The sequence below is a fragment of the Anas platyrhynchos genome, chromosome 5 (genome assembly GCF_047663525.1).
Source record: "Anas platyrhynchos isolate ZD024472 breed Pekin duck chromosome 5, IASCAAS_PekinDuck_T2T, whole genome shotgun sequence".
NCBI classification, from domain to species: Eukaryota; Metazoa; Chordata; class Aves; order Anseriformes; family Anatidae; genus Anas; species Anas platyrhynchos.
This window is the reverse complement of record NC_092591.1, coordinates 62603165-62617865: the sequence shown is the minus strand read 5'-3', so window position 1 is coordinate 62617865 and position 14701 is coordinate 62603165. Positions and strand designations below refer to the sequence as shown.

Below are 14701 nucleotides of genomic sequence, written 5' to 3'. Positions count from 1 at the left end.
CCATATCCAAAGCCCACAAATCCATCACCATGTTTTATTTGTATTCCTTGTGCTTCTGATAAGCCCACTAGCTAGAAAAAGCCTTTTACATGATGTTCCTTACCCAAACCAACTTCACCTGACTTTCCATATATTTCAACATGATATGGACATATGGATTTAGGTTAGGTTTAATTAATTCTCACAACACTTCTGTTACTATAATAAACGTGGAGTTTTTTGTTTGTTGTGTTTTGGTTTTAATTTAAAGACGTAAGATTGAGCTACAGGGAAACGTGGCCCTTCTGAAGGTAAATGAACTGGAGGGCTGGAGGGGGAGGCTGTGAGCTCCCAGCTAGCTGGCTGGGCTGCAGGACACGCTGCTGGGAGAATATTGAATTTACAGCTGTCTGCTGGAACGGTCGCACTGTTTTGTGGTTTAAATTAAAATGGAGGGAATCAGTATATAACACTGATTACCTTGAAGACAGCGATCTCCTTTCTGCCCATGTGCCCATGGCTGCATACTGTCCTGGTGCAGTTTTACCGACTTTCTGAAACTTAACACTGTCTCTGTTCAGTTCTGACATCTCCAATTAATTTGTTTATATATTTTTATTAATGTTTTTGTCTCATTTACATAAATGGTCTGTGTTGTGTAAGGAGCGAAAAACATCAGAATGGTTGAACAGGGTAAAATCAAAGGTCTTTCTAGCCCATCTCACATCGCCATCAATGACTGAGGATAGATGCACAGAGAAGAGGGTACAGGAAAATCTTTCAGTACTGGAAGATTATACCAGTCTTCAGTCCCTTGAAGCTCAGGGTTTTCTGAATCAAAGGAGAGTGTGGTAATAAAGTTCAGTTGATTTTGATTTTTATTTTTTTCCCATTGATTTGTCCAAATATTTTTAAACTCCTAAAAATTTACTTGTGGCTAGGAATTTAGATGTTTATAGTGGTATACAAAGAAGAAGAAGGGACTTAAAGTGGTCAGTGACACTATGCAGAATTCTTTAACGAGTGCTCGTTAAGATGTCTTACTATGGCCTGGTTTTCAGAGCTCCTGAGCACCTGTGGCTTCCAGCTTCCTTCAGCGGGAGCTGCAGATTCTCGCTACCGTTGAAAATCAGGACACCAGTTTCTACTTCATGCTCGTGCCTTCATAGCCTTTGTGATTTTACAATAGCCAGATGGGGAACATGAAAGTGCATTATCATGTAGAGAATTCTGCGTGTAAAAAAATTAACCCCTTGGTGCCAAGTGACACATGAGCTTCTGCGCCGGAGTAAATGCATTTGTCACCACAGTCTCCCACCAGTAAATCCCTACCATCTGTACCAAAAATTTATGAAGTCACGAGTCATTCTGTATGACTAAAGCTGTCATCTCAAACGTAGGTGCGGCAATATTATATTCGAGAACAATACTCAAACAATAAAATTTTCCATTTGAAAATTACCGTGTACTTACAGCCAAACAAACGGCCTCAAGCTCAAATCAAGTCAGTGGTTACCTCTAGAGGTTTACGTGTTGTCAGTTTGAGACCATATATAGTTTTGGCCGGGGGCTATGCAAAGGGTTGATGATTAATTATTTACCAGTACTGCTAATTAATGAAATTCTGTTACTAGTTTTGATTATTCTGAGCTTTGTAGCAGTTAAAACTTTACCAGACATATTTAACTTTTTAAACCTGCTAAAAAGTAAAAGCAAAAATGCTGTCCCGATAGCAGAGCATTTTTAAGCTTTTGAGAAAGGCGAGGATCATGTTTCTACCAGGTGTTGTTTCTGCAGTCTGCAGGAGTATATTACTTACATATTAAGTGTAATATTCATGAAATACAAAGGAAATCAAAACCAAAATTAAATCTTATTTTTCAATAAATACTATTATGGATGCACATATTTTGGTTTGAAACTGGAATTTCCAATTATTTCATTAAGCTAGATTTTTAGAATGTGCTCTATTCCATTTTTTTTTCTACCTAATAATATAGTATATATATTATATACTGTATATATATTATTTACTGTATATATAATATATACTCATTTATATAGATATACATATATATATATGTGCTGAATAATACTGTGTATTGCATGGACCATGATCTATTTTAACGATAAGAATACTCTAACTCCTTTTCTTTGCTTCCCAGTAGAAGACTTTAGTATTTTCTTAGGGCTGATTTAACAGGAAATGGTGTTTCTGTTCAGGTAATGATTTTTTTTTTTTTTCCCTCTTTGCTGATTTTTTTTTCCTCAAGGAAGAGCTTTTGAGTATGTTGAAGGTTAACTCTGGCTTAGAATTCTGTCTTATTGCTCTGATTTTTAGTGAAAGATACATGAGTCTGCTTGAATGAAGGGTAAAAACAAGATCCTAAATATAAAATCTACTCATACTGTGCATGAGATTTCTAGTTTCTTTTGGGGACAGATTGACTTTTACAAACAAATGAAATGTGTAAAGCTCAGATCCCTTGGTGCCTGACTTAGAGCCCCAGTTCAGCAGCAAGCATATGTGTGCATTCCCATTGTGCAAGTTATTTAAGCATGTTTCCAAAGTTACAGGATGACCTGAAAAATGTGATCCAATGAAGGACTGAAATGCCTAAGGATGCCTAATGATTCTGAAAAGAAATCTGCTTAGAGCCCTTTCAGCAACAAGGAGGCCTCTCGCTTTCCCATTTTAAATTTTCTCAGCTCTGTGGAGTTTGGGTATTTTTGTGCACTTTGACCTCTCTGCCATAGCAGTGCTGGGCAGTTTGGAGCTGAGCTGCAGCCAAGGCAAATTAGGATTTAGAAGGCCAGCGTTTAGACTCCTCTGCCTGCCGACAGAATGGATGAGTTTCCTGACAAAATGCAGTGAAAATCGTGGCTTGCTTTCAGAGACTGGCAGAGATGTGACCCTTTTGTGTGGCAGCCTAGTGGTGAGAAAACTTATGGACGATGTTGGGGTCCTGGGCTTGATACACGGTATAAACTTGCCTAGAAGCAAAGGCTTGAGTGGGGTTAGAGCACAGCATTGCTTTTCCTCCCCTTGACTGAAGTGATGACGTACAGGTTGGATGACATATGAGAGGATCGTTTTACTGCAGTGGTTTCGGCACTTTAGTAGAGCAGATATTTGAAAAGAATGATAAGGACTAAAATATTTAGAACACAAGTGGATTTAATCTTGCACATGCACCTTAGCTGCACAAAGTAGGGAATTTGAGATCACTTCAATATTTTTGTTTCCAGCAAAATAATATGTTCTGCTGTCATATCTCAATTATATAAATAGCAGTTGCCTGATTCACTCCATGATATTCTTCTAATACAAGTCCCCTTTTGTTTATATAATCTGTACTTACTTGTTGGTTTATGGCTGTCCTTGTCAATGTATTTCATCTTAGTTACCTTGTGCTTAGATTTTCCATTTCTGTGCATCAGAATCTCATTTTACAATTGATGTGTGCTCAAGATTTCTCTGAGCTAAATTAAAAGTATTGTGTCTATTTTTTTTTTTCCTGTGTAGAAAAAATGGGAGGCAGGCAAGATAGTTGATCTGTTTTGCCTTGTCTGTAGTTGTATTTTTGTTTTTCAACGCTAAGACCTTTTTTCTGTATGCATCAAGGTTTTGCTTTGCCTCTGCCCACTTTCCCCATGATTCACATCAGAAGCTTTTCTGGTATTTTTAAGCATCTTGTTTTTCCATTTACTGTGTACTGCACCTTATTTGAAGGCTCTTCTGTTTACCTTTACAATGGTTTAATTGTTTCACTGTTATGCTTCTTGGATTCTTAATGTCTGAAAATGAATCAAGAACTTGACAATTCTGTTGTCTGCTCTCAGGTTTTGCCCTCTAATATAGCATCTAAAATACTCCAAACTAATTCTCCGAACTGTTCTTTAACTTGATCGCTTCAGCCTGGCCTTGTCCTTAGTGTTTTCAAATTGGTATAAGTACTACTGAGAAGAACAGAATAAAGGTGCTCATAAGGCCAAAACTTTGTGTATTCCTAAGTGTATTAGATGTGTTCATGGAGAAAATGCATTATTCTATGTTCCATTCCGTAAATAGTTGGACATCTCTGCATTTTTGTCTTGCATTCTGCTAAAGTTTGCTTCCTAAGAATTGAGCAGAAAAAAGCTAAAATGGAAACAAAAGAAACTGCAACAATATAGGCTGTCACTCCTTTTATCCACAGTTGGCACCAGGTGCTGGAGAATTAAACCCAATAGGTGCTCAAATGAGGCAACACAGATAATTAACTTAAATGGTTCCATTTTCTTAAAAACTGCCAGGAAATAAACTCCCTCTTCTCCTCTATGTGGTGTGCAATTATCTTGTGTTCTGTAAGGCCTAGATCTTTCAAAAAGGCATAAACTCAGACTCTGATTTTGTGGGTGCAATTCACTGCACCTACATAGCTATGCAATTGTTTTTGCAAAAGAGGTAGTTAAAAACATGTCCTCAGTTATGCCCACAGATCATAATTGCGGATGTAAATTTGCATCTGCAAAAGACGAGGTGTTTTTTAAAAACTGAAACCTTTCTAATGGATATGAGCATTTCTTCCTTGGTCATTTGGTACGTAGATGTTCATAGCCATCTATTTCAAACAAAGGACATACTTTATAAACACCAGTCATCATGTAAAAGAAGACAAACAGGAGTTTGAAGTAAGAATTACTAGTCTAATTAGATGGGGGAAAGAGCTGTGAGCAAATTTCTTGTCTGTGGCCTCCTTCCTCTTTTGGATCAACTGTGTGACCTCAGAAAAAGTCTTTGTTTTCTGTGCTGCAATTTACCAGTCTGTACAGTGCAGATAACAAACGGTCTGGTATCTATATATCATTAATATTAGAAAATATATCCCTACTGTTAGTGAAGTGCTCTAAGATCTTCAGGAGATTGGTATTTTAATACAATTTATTCTCTCTTAAAAATAATTAAAGGGTCAACTCGAGTTCTCTGAGTTGCATAGAAACTTTGCATATACTATGCACTTGCCTTTCTCTCTAACTTTCAGATAAGTAATTGCCAGCTTTACTGAAAGGCTCAAGGAGTCTAAAATTATTGTGGAACATCTGGTATGAGCTGAGAGAACAGAAACCTGAGCAGCGCAACCAAAACAGTTTCTTCCAGACCTGCAGATCATTTCACTATCCATTTCAGATTAGGCTAAGTAAAATAGGAGTGTTGTCTGGATGCCTTCATTTTCTCTGAAACAGAATTTAGTAATTTGATGTCTTTCTATGGTAAGGCTCCACAATATAAAAAGGGTATTAAGGTTTAAGGTCCTTGAAAGCATCCAGAGGAGGGCAGCAGAGCTGGTTTTTTTTTTTTTTTTTTTTTTTTTTTTTAATGTGTGATAGTGATAGGACACTCCATAATTCTCTTCCAATTAACTACTCTATTCTGTTCTATTAAAAAATAAAAAAATAAAAAAAGATATGGAGATATACAAATAGGGAGAAACAGAAGTGGTGGGAAATCCTGAGCTGTGTTCTAGCTTTGGGGTTTTGTTGTCACTGCCCTTGTAAAAAGGCTTTGGAAGATTTTAGGGGCTAAAACTCCTCTGCAAATCTCTGGGATCCATAGTTGAAGTTGTGGGGATAAGTCCTACTTCCCACCAGTCTGGAGTAAGGAGATATTAGTAGTGCTTGTAAAAGAGATGTTCAGCATTTGGAAAACTTTTATCTTATTTATTTATTTGTATTTGCATATTGAAGTGCAGGACTTAGAACAAATAGGGCCATTACACTGGTGTTAAGATTTTAGGAGTAATTTGTGGATGAGTAGAAGTCAAACTCCAATAAAATATGCTGTTATGTCTAGGGTGAAACACATTTTGTCCAGAGACGATGTAACGTCTTGGAGTTGATAAAGGAATGAAGCAACAATCTGGACATTGGTGAGGGATGCAGTATAGAAGACGAATCAAATATTCCTACTACTGCATGTCAACAGGATGAAACCAGTGAAGCACAAGAAAGCTCTACCAGTGCCAAACAGTGACACAGAACTCGGTGCAGAAGTTGAAAGAGGGAATTGGGGCAAAAAATTCTCCTCACCAGCGAAACAGGTGAGACAGTATTCCTTATTTTAAAAACATACAACAAAGTAAATATTAAGTAGAATTGAGAGTAAATAAGGAAGTGTTGAGTATTACCTAATGCAAGGAGAAAGTGATGTCTGGTGAAACATTCCAATGCAGTGTAAGATAGAAATAAATACTAGGATATAATGTGAACTGTCTGCTGCACAGCTGTCGTGTAAATATTGGCCCAATGAGAACCCATTTTGACCAGATACTAGTTCCGTAACACGTAACATCTCCTGTTTGTTCTCTTCAGGTAGAGCATGTGCAGTTGTGCAGGAATGTGGCAGAAAAAAGGTAGGATCTTAAGACAGCATTATTTAGGGGCAAGGAGGAGGAATCTTTTGTAAGGCAGCCAAATTTTTGTACATATTTTTTCTAAGTAGTGTAAGTAGCCAGCTAACTACAGGAAGAAGAAGAAGGGAAGGAATTTTTCATAAACAACAAACATAATCCCCCAATTAATATTGAAGTCAGAAGTTTAACATTTAGAATAGTCATTTGATTCTTCAGATCATTGCCCAAGATACTGAGTTTTCTTTCATAATGCATCTCTTGATCCTTAGCTGAAGCAAGGAAAAAACCATAATGCAAATACTAAGAACTCTGCGTTAGCTGTGACCTCTAAGGCTCTCAGATTTATCAGTCACAAGGTAGCTTGCTGTGCTGCAGTCTAAAGGCATGATTGTTACATTGGGTGGATTCTGCTTTCAAAGAATCTACTTGGTGAAGAATGAGCTTTGATATGGAGTATTAATGCAGATTTATTACAGCTGAATATGCTTGTGTGAATTGAAAGTGAGGGGTCTATATTTAAAAAAAAAAAAAAAAAAAAGATTTAAATATACTTTATATGCCAAAATCAAAGTTCTAGAAATTCTGTTTCATGTCACCCTAAACTGGAGATACTGAAGCTACCATCCTTACTTTCAAGCTTCATAGGCATCAAGCTTTTGCCTGCTGAGCATGACCAGAAATGTCTGGTCTCAGTAGGGTTACCTTCTTTGGCCTAGGCCTTTCTGAAGAGCTAGGTCAGGCAGCGTTTCTGGGGTGTAATATGGTAGGATTTACATAAAACATTGAAAATTGCTTTTTCTCAGAGATGGGTTCTGAGGAGGTAGAGGTGGTGGTGCTAAAGCTACTGCTCTTTTTTATGCTAGCCTGGACATGGAGTATGAGCTGCAGGAGATGTCCATTTCTTCATCTTACTGAGCATGATGCCTACAGGCAGTTCCTTTCTCAGGAAGGACTTTTTTTTTTCCATTTCTTACCATTTCATATCTTTTGCTTCACTCGTCACTATTGCTTAGGAAACCCTACTGCTCCTTCCACAGATAGAGGCCAAATGCTGCATTTTGGATTCCACTGTATGGCCTATGTATATACAAACTACTTGTGATTCTGCCTGTGTTTTAAGGCAGTCACTTATGGGAACTGGCTTCTATTTCCCTTTTCCTCTTCCTTTCCAATGCAAGACAAAAGTCAGGACTTTTCACAAAGATTTTAAAATAGGATACTGGGAAAAAAAAAAAAGTCTTTCCATGCCCAAAGTGCAGCACTTCTGTATGGACATAATTGCTCCAGCTACTAAGCTGTCAGTTGTTCACAGTTCCCAGCAGACATGCATAAAATTACTCCTCAAGAGGCCCATTTCCTTCTAAATCATGTAAATAGGAAGCCACAGCAAAGTAGACAAAAACCAAGAACGTAAGAAAAGCCTTACAGGGTTAGTTCACCTACCTCAGTACTTCTTCTCTAGCAGTGACAACAGGAAATGGTACTTAGGCAGAATATATGAGCCTGGCCGTTTTTTCCTATGGAAGTGTGCTGGCATCCAGAATTGTCCTTTGGGTTGTTTGAAGGTAAACCCAAACCTAATCCTTTTAGTATTCATTGCGGACCTGTAGTCAATGAACATCTGATTCCTTTTTGTATATGCTGATACCATCTGCCTCTACAGCTGCCCATGGCTGCCAGATCCAGAAAAGTACTTTTTGAGAGTAAAGCAATAATTTTTTCCCCATTTTAAACTGACCTACTCAATTCATGAGATGGACGCTATTTCTAGAGGTAAAGGATGTGGTGAACAGTTCACAGTCATCATTAAGTAAAATTTTGGTCATATCCCTTCTCAGTCAACTTCTCTCCAAAATGAAGCCCCAGACTATTTTATCTCTTCTCACATATGGGTGCTTTCCCAATTGATTATTTTAATTGCCATTCTCTGTAACTTTTCTAAATCCACTATATCCTTCCTGGGATGTGGAGACCAGAACTGCATACAGTGCTAAAGATGCGGAGACACCAAGGTGTTATATATTAGGAGAAGGGTATGTATTGTCTTGTTGTTTCATCAATATCAAATATATTGTGGCTTTCTGGCTACCACTTGTTGTCCAGCTGGTGATGCTGTGATGCCCTCTGTGAAGCATCCAAGATCTCTCCCGTTTTCTGACTGCAACTACCAATTCTGAGTTAAGCATCATGTAGGCCTGCTTTGGATTGTTTTCCCTAAATGTATTACCTTACATTCTCCGTTTTTTCTTCTCTGAAGTCTGTTTCTCTGTGTTTTGCAAGGGAAGAGAAACTTGATTCCACCTAAGGGTGAAAGTGTGCTTAGCACATTTCCAGGAGCTTAAGTCTCTAAGATTTTTACTGGTGATAAACATACAGATGTTGACACTTACCTGTACTGTTCTTTTCCCCCAAAGAGAGCAATGTTCAGAATTAATTCACTGATGCAAGGTCTCTAGGGCCATTTAAAGCCTCCAAAGTATATCAGTTTATTACTTCAGCCCCTTCAGTCTTCTTTCACAGACCAGCAAGGAAAAAAGTGGCACACCTGCTTTACCAAATGGAACACTCAGAAAGAATAATATGACCCTCCAGACACCAGAGAGGTGAGTACCTTCTCAATTGCCCTTGCTAACATTTTACTGGGAGACCGTTTAACTTAAGGGATAAAGAAATGTGTAATTAAATATGTTGCTTCATATTTTCCTGTTAAAACACTATTCTGCATTCAGATAGGAAACACAATACTGAGGACCCAGTATTTCTCTTTGAGATGAGTGTGGTTTAGCTACTTGGGCTTCTACCTAGAGATTTAGGAGCATGATTTTAGGCTTTAAAAATGTGACAAAATTTCATCTCCTAGTGCCAAGTATTATCTGTGTTAGCAGGATCAACTACAGAATAATAGGTTTGAAAGTAAAGAAATGGTTGTCTTCTTTTTTACTGAAGAAAAAAGTTTAATTCTTCATTAGGTATAAGCCATTGTTATTATCATTACATCATTACTAAAATCATGGATTCTTATCAATTGAAGAACTGTACCAAGGAATATTCAGTTGTTTTACTAGCTTTTTGTTTTCTGAAGAGAGAAATAACAGAAAATGAGACCTTGTCCAATGAAGACTATTGATAGGTTACCTGAATTTTGACCATGAAGCAGACCAAAGAAAGAAATCACAAAGCATCTTGTTTGTGAGAACTGAGGATGCTGTTTAAAATTGTATTTGAATATTGGGTTGAGTTGGTAACTGCAATTGATTTAGAAGCCTAGTTAGTGACGATTAGAATCAGGAAAATAGTCATCTATGGTTATTAAAGCAAGAAAGCTCTTTGAAATACTGGATTTAAAATTTAAAGGCAATAAACTTGTCTTTATGTACCACAGGAGAAATTAAATATTATCTATTATAATGCAGCTCTTCTGTTACTGTATGTTCTTACGTTTACACTTTTTATGAATTATAGTACTGTAGAGTTACAGTAGAACAGTATTTTCTAATTGTTGTGTCACTTTGTTCATATCTGCATTGTTCCCACCTTTTGAGTGTGTTTATAAAGATGTAGTCTTTACCTTACTGTGTTTTTTGTTTGTTTGTTTGTTTTTTGTTTGTTTTAAATTATAGCTTCCTGCAGGAAGGTCTGTATCTCCAGTATCAAATTCAAAGCATGAGTGCCAAGAAAAAAAGGGAGAACTGAACAAGTCCTCAGCGTGTTCAGCCCAGGAACTGGGAAATAAAAACATCCTGGAGTATGCTGTCTCACTTAGAACCAAAAAGAAATCATAGGACATCCATCAGCTCTGAACAACTTAAGTGTAAACAACTATTACGTGTGCCAAAATGAGTAGACTATATAAAGATGGACAAATATATCCTGAAGTGTTTGTCTCTTTACTCTCCTGAACCCTTTAATCAGAAAGCTTTAGCTTTCCTTTAACACTGGAAAAAATCTAACAGTGGTGTGAACTCCTAACCTGTAAGAGGACATCCACTGATAGTATTTTTGTCAGAGAACAAATTATAGAATTGCCTAAAAATGTATGTAATTTATTTGTTCTGTACTAGCAGGCACCATGCCAGGTAGGCAGTTTGCTTTCACAAATCCATTTTGCTGTGTTTTACTTGCCTTTACTTTCTTTACTTTTGTCACAAACGTTTAGGGGGAAAAATGATGCTGGAATCTGTAATAGGGATTCCAGATAACTGTGGGCTTTGCACTGTGAGAATATTCTAGGAAATTGCTTATAAATTTGCTTGAGGCATTATAACACAAGTGCTTCAGTCTATGGAATTTGTAACTGCTATTTTAGGTTACTGTCAATTGCTTATTTTTAAGCAGAACTTATTTTAAGCTTGACAAATATAAAATGTATTTTTAAGTACAACAGAATTGCTATGGTTCTCACTGCTGAATTTCTGGTGTTTTGATTAAATTCTTTAAATAAAACAGGTGTTAGAGTAATGGCCTTTACAAGTTAATTAATCTTCATTTTCAAGGGGATGAGCTACCATTAAGCTTAGGTTTATTATATGTTTGTGTAAATTGCAAAGCGATTTACTGTTCCACAGACGAAACCGTTCTCTAAAAACAGGTCTCACCAGTAGACTGGTACTGTGGTACCTTATGTGAGTAAAATACACACGCTCTTTATTGGTTAAAAACATTTCCTTAAAGTCTGTGTTTTGGCTCATTCAAGTAATTCTGCTGTGAACATCAGTCTGAGGAGACATCATCTCTTCTATTCTCTACACTAATTGTGAAGTTCCTCTTACAGTTGTTAACAGCCTCGATTTTATTTAGGTGCCAAGCAATGCTGTTACAGGGCCAGCATGCTTCCTGAATACTTGGAGAGACCTTATTTACAGTAAAGTAAGTAAGTAAAAACTTTTTGTCATCTTAAAATATTAAAAAGTTCATATATCACTCTCATACTCACTAAAGAGTGTGTGTGTGTGTATAATGAGGCACCTTTTGGGGAGTATTCATGTTTTAGTTTTGGTTTTTCAGATGAGATTGAGTCTGTTGAGTCGTTGGACACAAAAGGCATGTTCTGCAAAATGCAGCAAGTGGAAGAAAGTCACAGATTTCTGTTCTTTTTTTTTTTTTTTTTTTTTTTTTTTTTACAGAATTTAGTAAGAATTGCACTTTAAGTAGGAACTTGTCCTTTTTTTCCTCTTTTTGTTATGCACTCAAACAGCAGTGAAGTCTACTTCACGTAAGAGTTCTAATAGTCACACTGTTTTTATTTGATGTGGCTCAAATCTTTTACAAAGTCCAGACTGCTTTCTGGTTCTCTTGACACCAAAATGTTAGGTCAGATTGTGGCCTAACTAACTGTCTCCTTGGCTATTAACTGACACTGCTCGTTCTTTTCATTTAGTAAGAGTCACTTGAAGGGCACGCCTCGACACCCTCTATTAAAACAGTGGCTGCATCATTAGCAACCTCGGGGCAGTCCTACCTGATCACAGTAGCTGCATAGCGGTGAACTTCTTTCCTTGATGGGGCACAGTGTTGAGGGTGCTGATATTCTGTTTTCAGATGCACTTTTTTCTAAAACAGGTAAAATTTTCAGAAACCCAGCAGATGTGCTGACATTTTCTACCACCACTGCTCCTTTGAACCAAGGAAGCTTGAAAACATACTACTTCACATCAAAGGGTTTTGTCATTTCTACAGCACTAACAGAACACAGTAAGTATAATTTACCTTTAAAGAGTGAGCTATTTACCTGTCATGGGTTCATTCTTCTATCCTGAGGTATTGAATCATTTCCCAGCTCTGTCAATCTTAAGATATTTTGGCTAGCGTGCACCTTTTGTGGCTGGCTTCTCAACAGATTTAACTTTGATCTTACCAGTTCTGACTTCATTCTCCTTTCCTCTGCACTCCTGGATTTGTTTCACTTGTTCTTTTTTGCCTAGGTACATCATTTCCATTTCCACAACTCCTCTCGCTTTTTTTTGCCACAGACAGATGTATGTCCTGTGTTATCCCATTCATGTCCAGTGTTGTCCCAAGGTACCAGTGCATTTTGATCATGTACAGAGGGGCGTCACGGGGCTCACATGAAAGAGGCAGCAGTCTGTCAGATCTGCAGCTGGTAGCCTGCCCCCTGCCCAGCACCGAATTGTTTCAGGGAAAGAAGGGGGCGAGGAGCAGGCCATGTGCTGTGTGTATCCAGAAGGCAGTCATCAGGCTGTTTGTGTTGCACTTCTTTGGTTGGGCTTTGGTGAGGGGCTGGGAGGGACTGAGCGGTCGAGCTTGTGTTGGAATTGCAGAAGAGTGGAAGATCATCTTCCCAAAGACTGGAGAAGAAACTTTCATTATATCAGTGACTTCTGGCGTTAAACCTCTTGTTAAACAAAACAGAGGTCTTACAATAAGCTCCATGCATTTTTCCTTTTTCTTCCTTATCCTCTTTTCTCTTTATGCCTTTTCTCACTCCTTTTCAATACCTACATTTTCTCTGTTGATTTTTTTCATTTGTCAGAAGATTTCTTTTCTTCTTCCACAAATCTCTTTCTTGTTTCTTCTTTTGATGTGGCTTTTCTCTGTGTTTCTCTTTCAACCCTCAGAGCTTACTTTAGTCTCTTCACTGTATTTGCTACATGGAGGAGTGCTATTGAAAAATGAAAAGTAGATTGCATGGGAATTTCATATTTCTCCTTTTCCTCTAGAAGCCCATTTCTCTTCCCTCCCATTTCTGTGAAGTTTACCATCCTCAAATGCTTTCGTCCTGTACTTCCAAATCATTTTACTCATTTTTCCCTCTCTTGCTCTGTCCTTCCACCTTGTCTTCCCCTTCACTTACAGCTTGATATTTAATGTCTTTGGTAGAGTGAGAATTCGTGGTAGCATTCAGGTTCCATGTTGTGGATAAATACTCCGATGTGTCTCAGTTTTACTGATGAACACAAACTTTCTGACTGCATCAATATTGGCTTTTACTTCAATTTTTTTCTGTTGCATGCTCAGGAGCAGTGACTATGTTGGTGGTATGAACTGTAACAGCCACATGATAAGCACAGTCTTGTATAACCCATTACCCATCAGGTCTGTGTGACATTGTAATTTAAATGGTGGTAGTTGCTGGCAGCCTATCTCTGCTTGTCCTGCTATTATTACAACCACCAGTAGAGCTGTTCTACTGGGAAATTTCAAGTGTAGACAAAGCTTTAATCAACAGTAATCTGATCCTTTAAAAATGCAACACCAATTCATTTATTTCTCATTTCACATATGAAATTTTAATAGGTACAATCACCCTTAAGGATGTTTCAAATATTAACATTATGCACAATTACAAAACAGAATCTTTTTTTCTGTATGAAAGTATCTGCATGTTTGAACCAAGTAAGTAGTTTTCTGTGCAGACATCAGGTTTACTATCAATCAGAAACTTATTAACAGCTGTGTTAGCCCTAATTAAGTGCAGAGCAATGGCAGACTTTTTAATTAAGTCTTATTTTCCTAAGAGGAGACTGACTCCTGTGTTTTTTTTTTTCCATCCCTTCCCCACCTCCATCCTTATTTACTATGTAAAGCCTGCTTTAAAAATAACTGGGACACAAGATGGGGCCATTGAAACGGGGCCAAGACAGTAGGAAATGTTTCCTTTACAGAATGGATGCATGATTTTACTGACCATAATTTACTTCTTTGGCTTTGTAAAAATAATTATATATAAAAAAAATGTTGTCAGTTTTTCTTTTTTACTTTCTTTTTTTTTGGTTTTCTTCTTGTCTGACGACGTTTTTGTCATTGCCAGCAAACATCTTACAGGAATTAATTTCAATGTATAAATTCATATGAGAGGAAGTGGTGATGCGTGGCATCAGCTGCACCAAATGAAGTCCTTGTTGCCCAAGTAAACCTCTGGGCATGTAGTAGAAATTGTGCTACACATGAACAGAGTACTCAGTTGCTGTGAGAAAAAAGGGGGCTCACAGTTAAGAGTCTCCCCGAGTGTTTGATTCTCTTTGTCCTGAGCAGCGCTAAGTGGTATACGTGTACCCATGAAGGAAGAAGCACCCTGAAACTTTGCACTTTCTATGTGGCACTATTAAAAATGGAGATCTGTAGCCACCAACCATTACTGGATCATTACTTTGCTCAAAAGATAAGTGGGTTTCACCTAAGACTGCAGGCTAATCTCTTACTCCTCCTGACAGAGTATCATCAAGCGTGAATACTTTTATTCACCATTACAGGTACAAAAATGCCTTTATCTGATTTGTGTTCAGTTTTATATTTTAATCTTGAGGCAGATCCTGACTTGGCTGTGCTGGCAGTTTACACCAAGGACTCCAGTGAAATGCTGACAGATTATG

General features: G+C 37.6%; 1 long non-coding RNA gene across 3 annotated transcripts in view; it reads left to right on the top strand.

The window, feature by feature from the left end:
* The window catches only part of LOC113844209 (uncharacterized), a 36008-nt gene extending 22033 nt beyond the window's left edge, over positions 1–13975 (top strand). For 2 of the 3 annotated variants that reach the window (XR_011809870.1, XR_005266348.2), the window contains exons 5-8: positions 5813–6059; positions 8892–8974; positions 9992–11237; positions 11931–13975. This is a non-coding gene — a long non-coding RNA (uncharacterized lncRNA). Of the gene's footprint in view, positions 1–5812; positions 6060–6330; positions 6372–8891; positions 8975–9991; positions 11238–11930 lie in introns of all 3 variants that reach the window. The other variant, XR_011809871.1, reaches the window with a different exon arrangement.
* The last annotated feature ends 726 nt before the right edge of the window (positions 13976–14701 follow it).